The sequence below is a fragment of the Berghia stephanieae genome, chromosome 12, assembly GCF_034508935.2.
Source record: "Berghia stephanieae isolate SIO BIC M18660-M18661 chromosome 12, UCSD_Bste_1.3, whole genome shotgun sequence".
NCBI lineage: Eukaryota > Metazoa > Mollusca > Gastropoda > Nudibranchia > Aeolidiidae > Berghia > Berghia stephanieae.
In genome coordinates, this window is record NC_088371.1 from 36,459,009 (window position 1) to 36,469,539 (window position 10,531).

Here is a 10,531-nt window from a genome sequence, read left to right on the forward strand (position 1 = left end):
AGGGCGAGAAAGGAAGAAGCGCCAAGCGCGAACCGGATGTTAAAAAAAAAAGAGAGGATGGAGAAAGCTAGAGAAAAGGAAATAGAGAGTGGGGGAGATAAGATAGAGGAGATTAGAGAGTGTTTGAGTGTGTGTGTGTGTGTGTGTGTGTGTGTGTGTGCGTGAGAGAGAGAGAGAGGGAGAGAGAGAGAGTGAGAGAGAGAGAGTATCAAGTAGAGAGAACAGGAAACATTTTACGTGATCGTGAGATCCTATATAGATAGTATGCGCTTGGCTAAGAAGCTCATAACATTGCCATCCGGAAGTATAACGGACCAACACACAAAACTCTGTGTAACCATGAACTTTTATAGTCGGGCTAATACAGTTTAGTGAGAATCACTCATAAACGCGGATGGCAAAATACAATAACAAAGGCTTGAGTGACGTCATCTTCGAACTATCTATAGCGATATCCATCCGAATTTAGGAGAGAAAATGTAAGTAGAGAGAGCCTTTTCAAAGGACTTTATTATTATTTCCTTCGGCCACAGACAGGAAAACACGACCCTTCAGCCTTCAGTCATCGCAAACCGGGTTCTGTGCCCAACCACCAGACCACAAAAATCAGACTTCGGAGCCACCATTAGGCCCATGGAGCGGGAATTTATCCCGGTTTCTATTATATCGTGAAACGGATAATACCAATCACTTGCTATACACATATTTTTATTCATTTATCATTCAATCGTCGGAATGTACGCCTAATTTTTATTCAAAATGGAAGTGAAGTATATATTGTTCCTATTCATATTCTAAAGCGCAGCTCTGGTTATAGAGCTGCTCCTTTTTTTATATATATACATCCTATTTCCATTGTATTTTATCTTATTGTGTAAATTATAACACGTCTGTACAAAAAATTTCCTTTTTGGGATGCAATAAAGTATTATTGTTATTATTATTATTATTATTATTATTATTATTATTATTATTATTATTATTATTATTATTATTATTATTATTATTATTATTATTATTATTATTATTATTATTATTAATACCCTTTGGATAAGATGCTGGTCTATCGCAAAGTCGTGCTTTCCGACAAATCTAACAGATCCAGCTACCCAATCACTGCTGGGTGGGCAGGGGAGGGTAGACAAGGGGGGGGGGGGGGGGGGGGGGGTCGGGAAAAAAATCTCGACGACTTCACCCTTGATTGATATCTCGTTCCCTTTGCGAGTGAAGCGAGTGCTCTACCAACTAATCTATCGGGGACCCCCTACCCCCCCCCCCCCCCCCCAGCCTCCCCCCCCCCTCCTCCTCCATACCAAAAGCCACACATTATACCAGAATAATAAAGATACCCATCGCCCAGACACGGTATTATCTACGTCGGGCTGATGCAGATGCCTAAATTATAGGGTGTTTGGAAGTTTAATTTTACTCGAAATGCGAATTAAAAATTTATTTTTTTTTTAGTTACAGTATTACAATTTTTAAAGTTTGTTTTTGTTTTGTTTCTTTTGTTGTTGTTCTTTTATCATTTATTTTTAATTTATTTTATGATTTTATTTTTGCCTATTTATTCATTATTTTGTTTATTAGTTTTGTGGGTTTTTTGTTTTGTTTTGTTTTGTTTTTTTTGTTTGTTTGTTTGTTTGTTTGTTTGTTTGTTGTTTTTTGTTTTTTTTTTTCAATTTATCGAAATTATACCCATTCTCCTCAATATAACTTTAAAAACTTACCTGAATGTTAACATCTGAACCAACACGATGGGAGTCCCAATAGCTCACTGGGTAGAGCACTCGCTTCACACACAAAGCAACCAGGATCGATCCCGGATGCAGCCGAGATTTTTATTTCTGACCGGCCCTCAACCGCCCTTGTCCACCCAGCAGTGAACGGATAGTTGGGTCTGTTAGATCTGGCGGAAAGTACTTTGCGATTGACTGGCGTGCTATCCAGAGGATAGGAAGCAATTATTATTATTGTATATATAAAGCTATAGAAACCGGGGAAAACTCCGGCTTCACGGGCCTAATGGCTCTGAATGTCTACTTTTAAATCTCCACAGCATTATCGTGTTTTGAGGTGTTACTGACGTATACTTATTAGCAGGTCTGATAACCCGAATTATTGTTATGGGCTCGTTGTTGTAATGGAAGTAGCCTACCCTCAAGCCAACGCCAATAAATATTCTCCATTAATACAATCACAACAATAGATTAAATCAAGCCAATCATTCCGTTCGGTTATCAGACCTGAAAATGTGTACACGTTGTTCACTTGTTAGAAAAGTGTTATGAATATGGCTCATTAACATACATATCTCAAAAACATATACATATATATTTATACATTAAGTTACTTACCCTTTTGATCGATTGAGTGAAAATAAATCAGTTCTTTTTTTTCTTTTTTTTTTTCTTTGGTAATCAAAGATTTTTAAACTGAAAACTCCTGTTGTAAAGTAGGTATAATGAAGAACACGAAATTCAAGCTGACACTGTTTTACTGTAGAATCTGCTCACAGTCACAAATCAAAACAAAAAAAATTCTGCTCTCTGCATTCTTATACTATTTATTTACTTCTTTATTTTTTACTTATTCATTAATCCAATAATTAATTCGTTTGTCTAATTGGGTATTTTTAATCCACTCGCTTCCCGAATTGAATCTGTTTCGATTCTATGTTAAAATTCTCTTTCACAATATAGGTATATATAGGAATATCACTTAATCACTCTGAATCCGGTTACAAAGGATAGATAAAACACATTAATCACAAATTTATGTATTTTTTTTATGATAAGAAAATTCGTTAAAATTCCGTATCTAGTTCCGAGTAGCTTATTGAGTTCAGCGATAAAACGCGTAGGTATTATAATAATAATAATAATAATAATAATAATAATAATAATAATAATAATAATAATAATAATAATAATAATATCCTTGTAACTTAGAAAATATTGCTACAAAAAATGCGTTAAATAGTTCCTTCTTCTTCTACTTCTACTCTTCCTTCTCCCCTCTTTCCACAGGTGCTAGCGTTTTGAAGATGAGGTGGTATGTTAAGTCCTGTTAATGTTTACAGTCGGTATTCAATCAAGACACGGGATTCACCTGGTGTGAGCTGTTGGTGTGAGCGGCTGCTGTTCATGCACCGTTCTCTATTTTAACGCACATGTCCTGCCTGCCTGTTTGAGCAGAAAAGGGAGTGCTTATAATAATTATGTAGAGGGCGGGAGGTTAGCGGTGGATGTTGCCATGCCATGCTGCTAGTCGCGGCCAGATTGTTATAATATGTAAATGTGACCTACCGTGTTAATCTAGTGTTAAGTCGAAGTGAACCAGATTATTTAAAAAGAAAAAAAGAAAAAAAAAAGAATTTTACTTGAAAAAGGTTAACATAATATAGACTGTAGTATCCACTTGGCTAAGAAGCTCACAACATTGCCACCCGGAAGTATAACGGACCAACACACAAAACTGTGTGCAACCATGGACATTTATAGGCAGGTTAATACAGATTAGTGAGAATAACTCATAAACGCGGATGGCAAAAAACAATAACAAAGACCTTGGTGACGTCAACTCAGAAATAACTATCTATAGATAGTATGAAGATGACGTCACTCAGGCCTTTGTTATTGTTTTTGCCATCCGCGTTTGTGAGTTGTTCTCACTAAACTGTATTAACCAGACTATAAAAGTTCATGGTTACACAGAGTTTGTGTGTTGGTCCGTTATACTTCCGGATGGCAATGTCGTGAACTCCTTGGCCTAGCGCATTCTATCTACAAACTCTATGTAACCATGAACTTTTATAGTCTGGTTAATACAGTTTAGTGAGAACAACTCACAAACGCGGATGGCAAAAACAATAACAAAGGCCTGGGTGACGTCATCTGCATACTATCTATAGCCTGACACTTGAACCGTGGCCTTCGTGAAGTTATGGCCTGATACTGACCAAAAAATGACGTCAAAATGCCAGTCTTTTGTCACAAAAGATAACAAATCATGAGTTGTATTCAATAGTTCGAATAGACAGTTTGACGTCATTTTTTAGGTTTGTGTAGCGTCTAGTGAGTTGTCGTTAGTAGAGCTCAAGGAAACAAGTTATTTCATTGGTTGAACTATTGAATACAACTCACGATTTGTTTTCTTTTGTGGCAAAAGACTGGCATTTTGACGTCATTTTATGGTCAGTGTCAGGCTATAGATGCTATGCGCTTGGCCAAGGAGTTCACAACATTGCCATCCGGAAGTATAACGGACCAACACACAAACTCTGTATAACCATGAACTTTCATAGTCTGGTTAATACAGTTTAGTGAGAACAACTCACAAACGCGGATGGCAAAAACAATAACAAAGGCCTGAGTGACGTCATCTGCATACTATCTATAACTTTACGATAGCTGCGATTAATCACAATATAAACGTTTACGGTTACACTAGTAGTTACTGTGTAATCAGGAACTTTTATAGTCTGGATAAAACAGTTAAGTAAGAATTACTCATAAACGTAGATGGCAAAAAACAATAACAAAGATCCGAGTTACGTCATCTTCGTTCTATATATAGACTGTAGTATGCGCTTGGCTAAGAAGCTCACAACATTGTCATCCGGAAGTATAACGGACCAACACACAAAACTATGTGTAACCTTAAACGTTTATGGTCTGGTAAATACAGTTTAGTGAGAATTACTCAAAAACGCGGATGGCAAAAAAAAAAAACAATAACAAAGACCTGAGTGACGTCATCTTCGAACTACATTGATTCTTCTCAATGGGGTATTTTAATTCAAATTAGATTTCATTATTTAGAATCTTATGATGTTTTTTTTTTCAATATCAGGTACACCCCGATATAGTTATGATTTGATACGGCGGGTTAAATGACATCATCAAGCATTGAAACGTAAGTAAGGATTCTAAAATTGTAGATAGAATTTACACCTGGAGTCAATTTAAACCCTTAAATTCTTGGTCACGATCTAATGAAATTTAAATTTAAAACGAAACAGCGTGAGCTTCTAAACAGTCAGCGCTCTTTCCAGTTTTATGTAAATATTGAACGATAAAGATCTGAAAAAGTCTCTATAAAACAGTGCCAAAGCAAGGAAGGAAAGAAACATTTTTAAAAACCCAAAAGACCATCTTTTAAGCGCTTTGAGCGTGTTGATATACGGGGTAAGGCGCTATATAAACACCATATATTATTTTTAAGTTATTTTTCAATGCCTGATTCACTACGACATAATACTGCTTTGATAAGGTGGGGTACATATGAATATATTATTATCAAGCATAATAAAGTGAGTACGGTATGGAATTTTAAAATTCTAGATATAGTTTTCACGTGGAGTCAATTTAAGCCCTTGAATTCTCTTGTCATGTCCGAATAAAATTTAGATTTAAGACAAAATAGCGCAAGCTTCTAAACAGTCAGCGCTCTTTCTTTATGTATTGAATGATAAAGATCTGAAAAAGTCTGTATGAAACTGTGCCAAAGCAAGAAAGGAAAAGATACAATTTAAAAAACAAAAAAAAAACATCTTTTAAGTTATTTTTCAATGCCTGATTGACTACGACATAACACGGATTTGATAAGGCGGGGTACATATGTATTATATACAGTGGCGGTTCTAGCCTATTTATAGTGGTCGGGCAAAGATGAGTCGGTCATATATATATATATATATTATATATATATATATATATATATATATATATATATATATATATATATATATATATATATATATATATATATATTATATATATTTTTTTTTTTTTTTTTTTTTTTTTTTTTTTTTTTGTTTTGTCTTGTTTGTTTGTTTGTTTTGTTCGCCTTAAAAAAAATTTTATTTCAACCACACAATAATCACATTCACAATGCAATGACAATACCAGTAGATTTTAATTATTCCAAACGTAATCAAAAATGAATCACGAAAGAGAATACAACAAAAAATTAAAGCGAAGAGACATAATGCGACAACACCTTCACAATACAAGTCCATCTCGTTCACTCGAAAAATTAAAGAGATGCTTTAATCCCTCAACTGCGAGATTAATATTTCTGTTACATTACTGGTTTTCAGTAGTACGTAGTAACTGTAAAGTTTTTATCGAGAAGCAACAACAGCGATATGACTCGAGTTTCATTCAGAGCTCAAATTGCATAATTTTACTGCTCTCTTGGTGGTTAGAATGATTGTGCCGGTGGTGGTAGTGGTTGGAATAGTGGTAGCGGTGGTGGTGGTGGAGGAGGAGGAGGAGGAGGAGGAAGAGGAGACGGTGAGGGAGGATGTAATTATGGTAGTGGTTTTGATGGTGCTGTTGGTTAGAATGATAGTTGTGGAGACGATGACGGAAATTATATGATGATGTTGATATTGTTTTTATTTCTATTGTAGTACTTGGTGTTAATGTTGTTGTTGTTAATGATGATGGTGATTATGATGACAACGACGATGTCGTCGACAATGATGATTACAATACGATATTACAAAGTTTATTCAATCTTAGGCTTTCGCCAATAAATCATAAAATTTGATGACAACATACATGAAAGTGGAAAAAAATGATAAATGGAACCAAACAATAAACTGATACCATTAATAACCACACAAAAAAAAAAAAACAAAAAAAATCGTAATACCACCAATACGTACAATATAATATAATAATAATAATAATAATAATAATAATAATAATAATAATAATAATAATAATAATAATAATAATAATAATAATTATAATTATTATTATTATTATTATTATTATTATTATTATTATTATTATTATTATTATTATTATTATTATAAATAATAATAATAATAATAATAATAATAATAATAATAATAACAAATGATAATAATAACAATAATAATACGAGTATTACCATCATCATTACTACCACCACCAACATAATTACGTTTCCAATCAGTTTTTCTCGTTTTTTAAAATTTGATACCTATAATAGACGAAAATTCCGGTGATTTTGTTAAAGGGTAGTTAAAATATCTACGATTATATTAACCCTGAAAACTACGATTTTTATTTTCCTATTTCAAGTAGGCAGGTCTGCTATGACAAGTATCAGTTCCATAGTCAAAATAAGACAAACAAAAACAAAGTTTATTTAATCTTAGGCTTTCGCCAATAATTCATACAATACAATTAAGACAAAATATTGCTACTAATCTCTCCTCATGCATTCGTTAGACGATAACAATAACGACCGTGTTATCTTTACTCCTTACCCAACCAACCCCTAGCTTCCCGCCTCTTCATCACGAACTATCTTATGTATGTATTAGCTTTAGGACGGGCAAGTACGGAATCTGCCCACCCTACCTTTAAACGTATCTATTTCCTCTTAGAATTCAACTATCTCCTTACTCAGAAGAGTATTTCTCGTATACTAATTCAATTGTTGAGAAAACCAAAATGGTGGTTGTATTTTATATATTTATTTAGTCGTGACCTTTGAATAAAAGTGTTTTGTTTTATTAGAGGAAATGCAATAGAAAATTACATTGTTTTGCAAAAATATTTAATATGGCAATAAAAATACAGCGGTAATTACTTTTAAGAATTTGAAGAAAAAAAAAAGAACAAATTAATTTGTTAAAAAAAAAAAAAAAAATCAAATAAGAAAACAATTTAAATAAATGAGTTTTGATAAGCACTAAGGAAAACGAGAAAAAAATAAATTTAAATGGTTAAACAAATATATAAAACAACACAAGTTAATACTAAATTGATATATTAGTAAATTAATAAATTAAATTCAATACTGGAATCTTCCCAATGTCATTACATCAATGGTACCAGCACAAGTAAGGCAATAAATTAGAAAAAGTACGTTTGCCAAAATCTGCATTTAGTTTATAAGGTGGGCTCATTTGAATTAGCCCGACCTAGTACTAGAGAGGCCAGACAGCAAACTCGGAGTTCAGCGTCAGGCGACGTGACGATGGGATGACGATGTGGGCGGAGTGGAGTGGTTGGGGAGAGGGGGGGGGTTGATAAAAAAAAGAACAGGAGCGTATCCTGGTTTATGTATTACGGGGTGAATGGTGATTCTCAATCTATCAAAAATACACACAAATTGATTTCAGTACGAAGTATCAAGTTTAAGTACTAACTTTTGAAATTATCTAATTTAAATTAGATTATTTCGGACCTGGTAATACAGCATATAACTTGAAAAAACAGGCTGGTATTTGCCCACCCTGCCCATTATTACCAGCCGTCCCTGATTATATAGCATAGCAACGTGAGTATGGATTCTAAAATTGTAGATAGAATTTACACCTGGAGTCAATTTAAACCCTTAAATTCTTGGTCACGATCTTATGAAATTCAAATCTAAAACGAAACAGCATGAGCTTCAAAACAGTCAGCGCTCTTTCCAGTTTTATGTAAATATTGAACGATAAAGATCTGAAAAAGTCTATATAAAACAGTGCCAAAGCAAGGAAGGAAAGAAACATTTTTAAAAACCCAAAAGACCATCTTTTAAGCGCTTTGAGCGTGTTGATATACGGGTAAGGCGCTATATAAACACCATATAGATAGAATGCGCCTGGCCAAGGAGTTCACAACATTGCCATCCGGAAGTATAACCAGGGACGGCTGGTAATAATGGGCAGGGTGGGCAAATACCAGCCTGTTTTTTCAAGTTATATGCTGTATTACCAGGTCCGAAATAATCTAATTTAAATTAGATAATTTCAAAAGTTACTACTTAAACTTGATACTTCGTACTGAAATCAATTTGTGTGTATTTTTGATAGATTGAGAATCACCATGCACCCCGTAATACATAAACCAGGATACGCTCCTGTTCTTTTTTTTATCAACCCCCCCCCCCCCCTCTCCCCAACCACTCCACTCCGCCCACATCGTCATCCCATCGTCACGTCGCCTGACGCTGAACTCCGAGTTTGCTGTCTGGCCTCTCTAGTACTAGGTCGGGCTAATTCAAATGAGCCCACCTTATAAACTAAATGCAGATTTTGGCAAACGTACTTTTTCTAATTTATTGCCTTACTTGTGCTGGTACCATTGATGTAATGACATTGGGAAGATTCCAGTATTGAATTTAATTTATTAATTTACTAATATATCAATTTAGTATTAACTTGTGTTGTTTTTATATATTTGTTTAACCATTTAAATTTATTTTTTTCTCGTTTTCTTTAGTGCTTCTCAAAACTCATTTATTTAAATTGTTTTCTTATTTGATTTTTTTTTTTTTAAACAAATTAATTTGTTCTTTTTTTTTTCTTCAAATTCTTCAAGTAATTACCGCTGTATTTTTATTGCCATACTAAATATTTTTGCAAAACAATGTAATTTTCTATTGCATTTCCTCTAATAAAACAAAACACTTTTATTCAAAGGTCACGACTAAATAAATATATAAAATACAACCACCATTTTGGTTTTCTCAACAATTGAATTAGTATACGAGAAATACTCTTCTGAGAAAAGAGATGTTGAATTCTAAGAGGAAATAGATACGTTTAAAGGAAGGGTGGGCAGATTCCGTACTTGCCCGTCCTAAAGCTAATACATACATAAGATAGTTCGTGATGAAGAGGCGGGAAGCTAGGGGTTGGTTGGGTAAGGAGTAAAGATAACACGGTCGTTATTGTTATCGTCTAACGAATGCATGAGGAGAGATTAGTAGCAATATTTTGTCTTAATTGTATTGTATGAATTATTGGCGAAAGCCTAAGATTAAATAAACTTTGTTTTTGTTTGTCTTTTTTTTTTTTGACTATGGAACTGATACTTAATAGCAGACCTGCCTACTTGAAATAGGAAAATAAAAATCGTAGTTTTCAGGGTTAATAAAATCGTAGATATTTTAACTACCCTTTAACAAAATCACCGGAATTTTCGTCTATTATAGGTATCAAATTTAAAAAAACGAGAAAAACTGATTGGAAACGTAATTATGTTGGTGGTGGTAGTAATGATGATGGTAATACTCGTATTATTATTGTTATTATTATCATTTGTTATTATTATTATTATTATTATTATTATTATTATTATTATTATTATTATTATTATTATTATTATTATTATTATTTATAATAATAATAATAATAATAATAATAATAATAATAATAATAATAATAATTATTATTATTATTATTATTATTATTATTATTATTATTATTATTATTATTATTATTATTATTATTGTACGTATTGGTGGTATTACGATTTTTTTTGTTTTTTTTTTTTTTGTGTGGTTATTAATGGTATCAGTTTATTGTTTGGTTCCATTTATCATTTTTTTTCCACTTTCATGTATGTTGTCATCAAATTTTATGATTTATTGGCGAAAGCCTAAGATTGAATAAACTTTGTAATATCGTATTGTAATCATCATTGTCGACGACATCGTCGTTGTCATCATAATCATCATCATCATTAACAACAACAACAACAACAACAACATTAACATCAAGTACTACAATAGAAATAAAAACAATATCAACATC

General features: G+C 32.9%; 1 protein-coding gene across 2 annotated transcripts in view; it reads right to left on the minus strand.

The window, feature by feature from the left end:
- The window catches only part of LOC144957825 (thyrotropin-releasing hormone receptor-like), a 54,989-nt gene extending 51,767 nt beyond the window's left edge, over positions 1-3,222 (minus strand). Inside the window, exons 1-2 of one of the 2 annotated variants that reach the window (XM_078889283.1) lie at positions 3,112-3,222; positions 2,358-2,730 (exon numbers count right to left, since the gene is read on the minus strand). The gene's annotated coding sequence lies outside the window, so the exon portion shown is untranslated. Of the gene's footprint in view, positions 1-2,357 lie in introns of both variants that reach the window. The other variant, XM_078889282.1, reaches the window with a different exon arrangement.
- Positions 3,223-10,531: the final 7,309 nt, after the last annotated feature.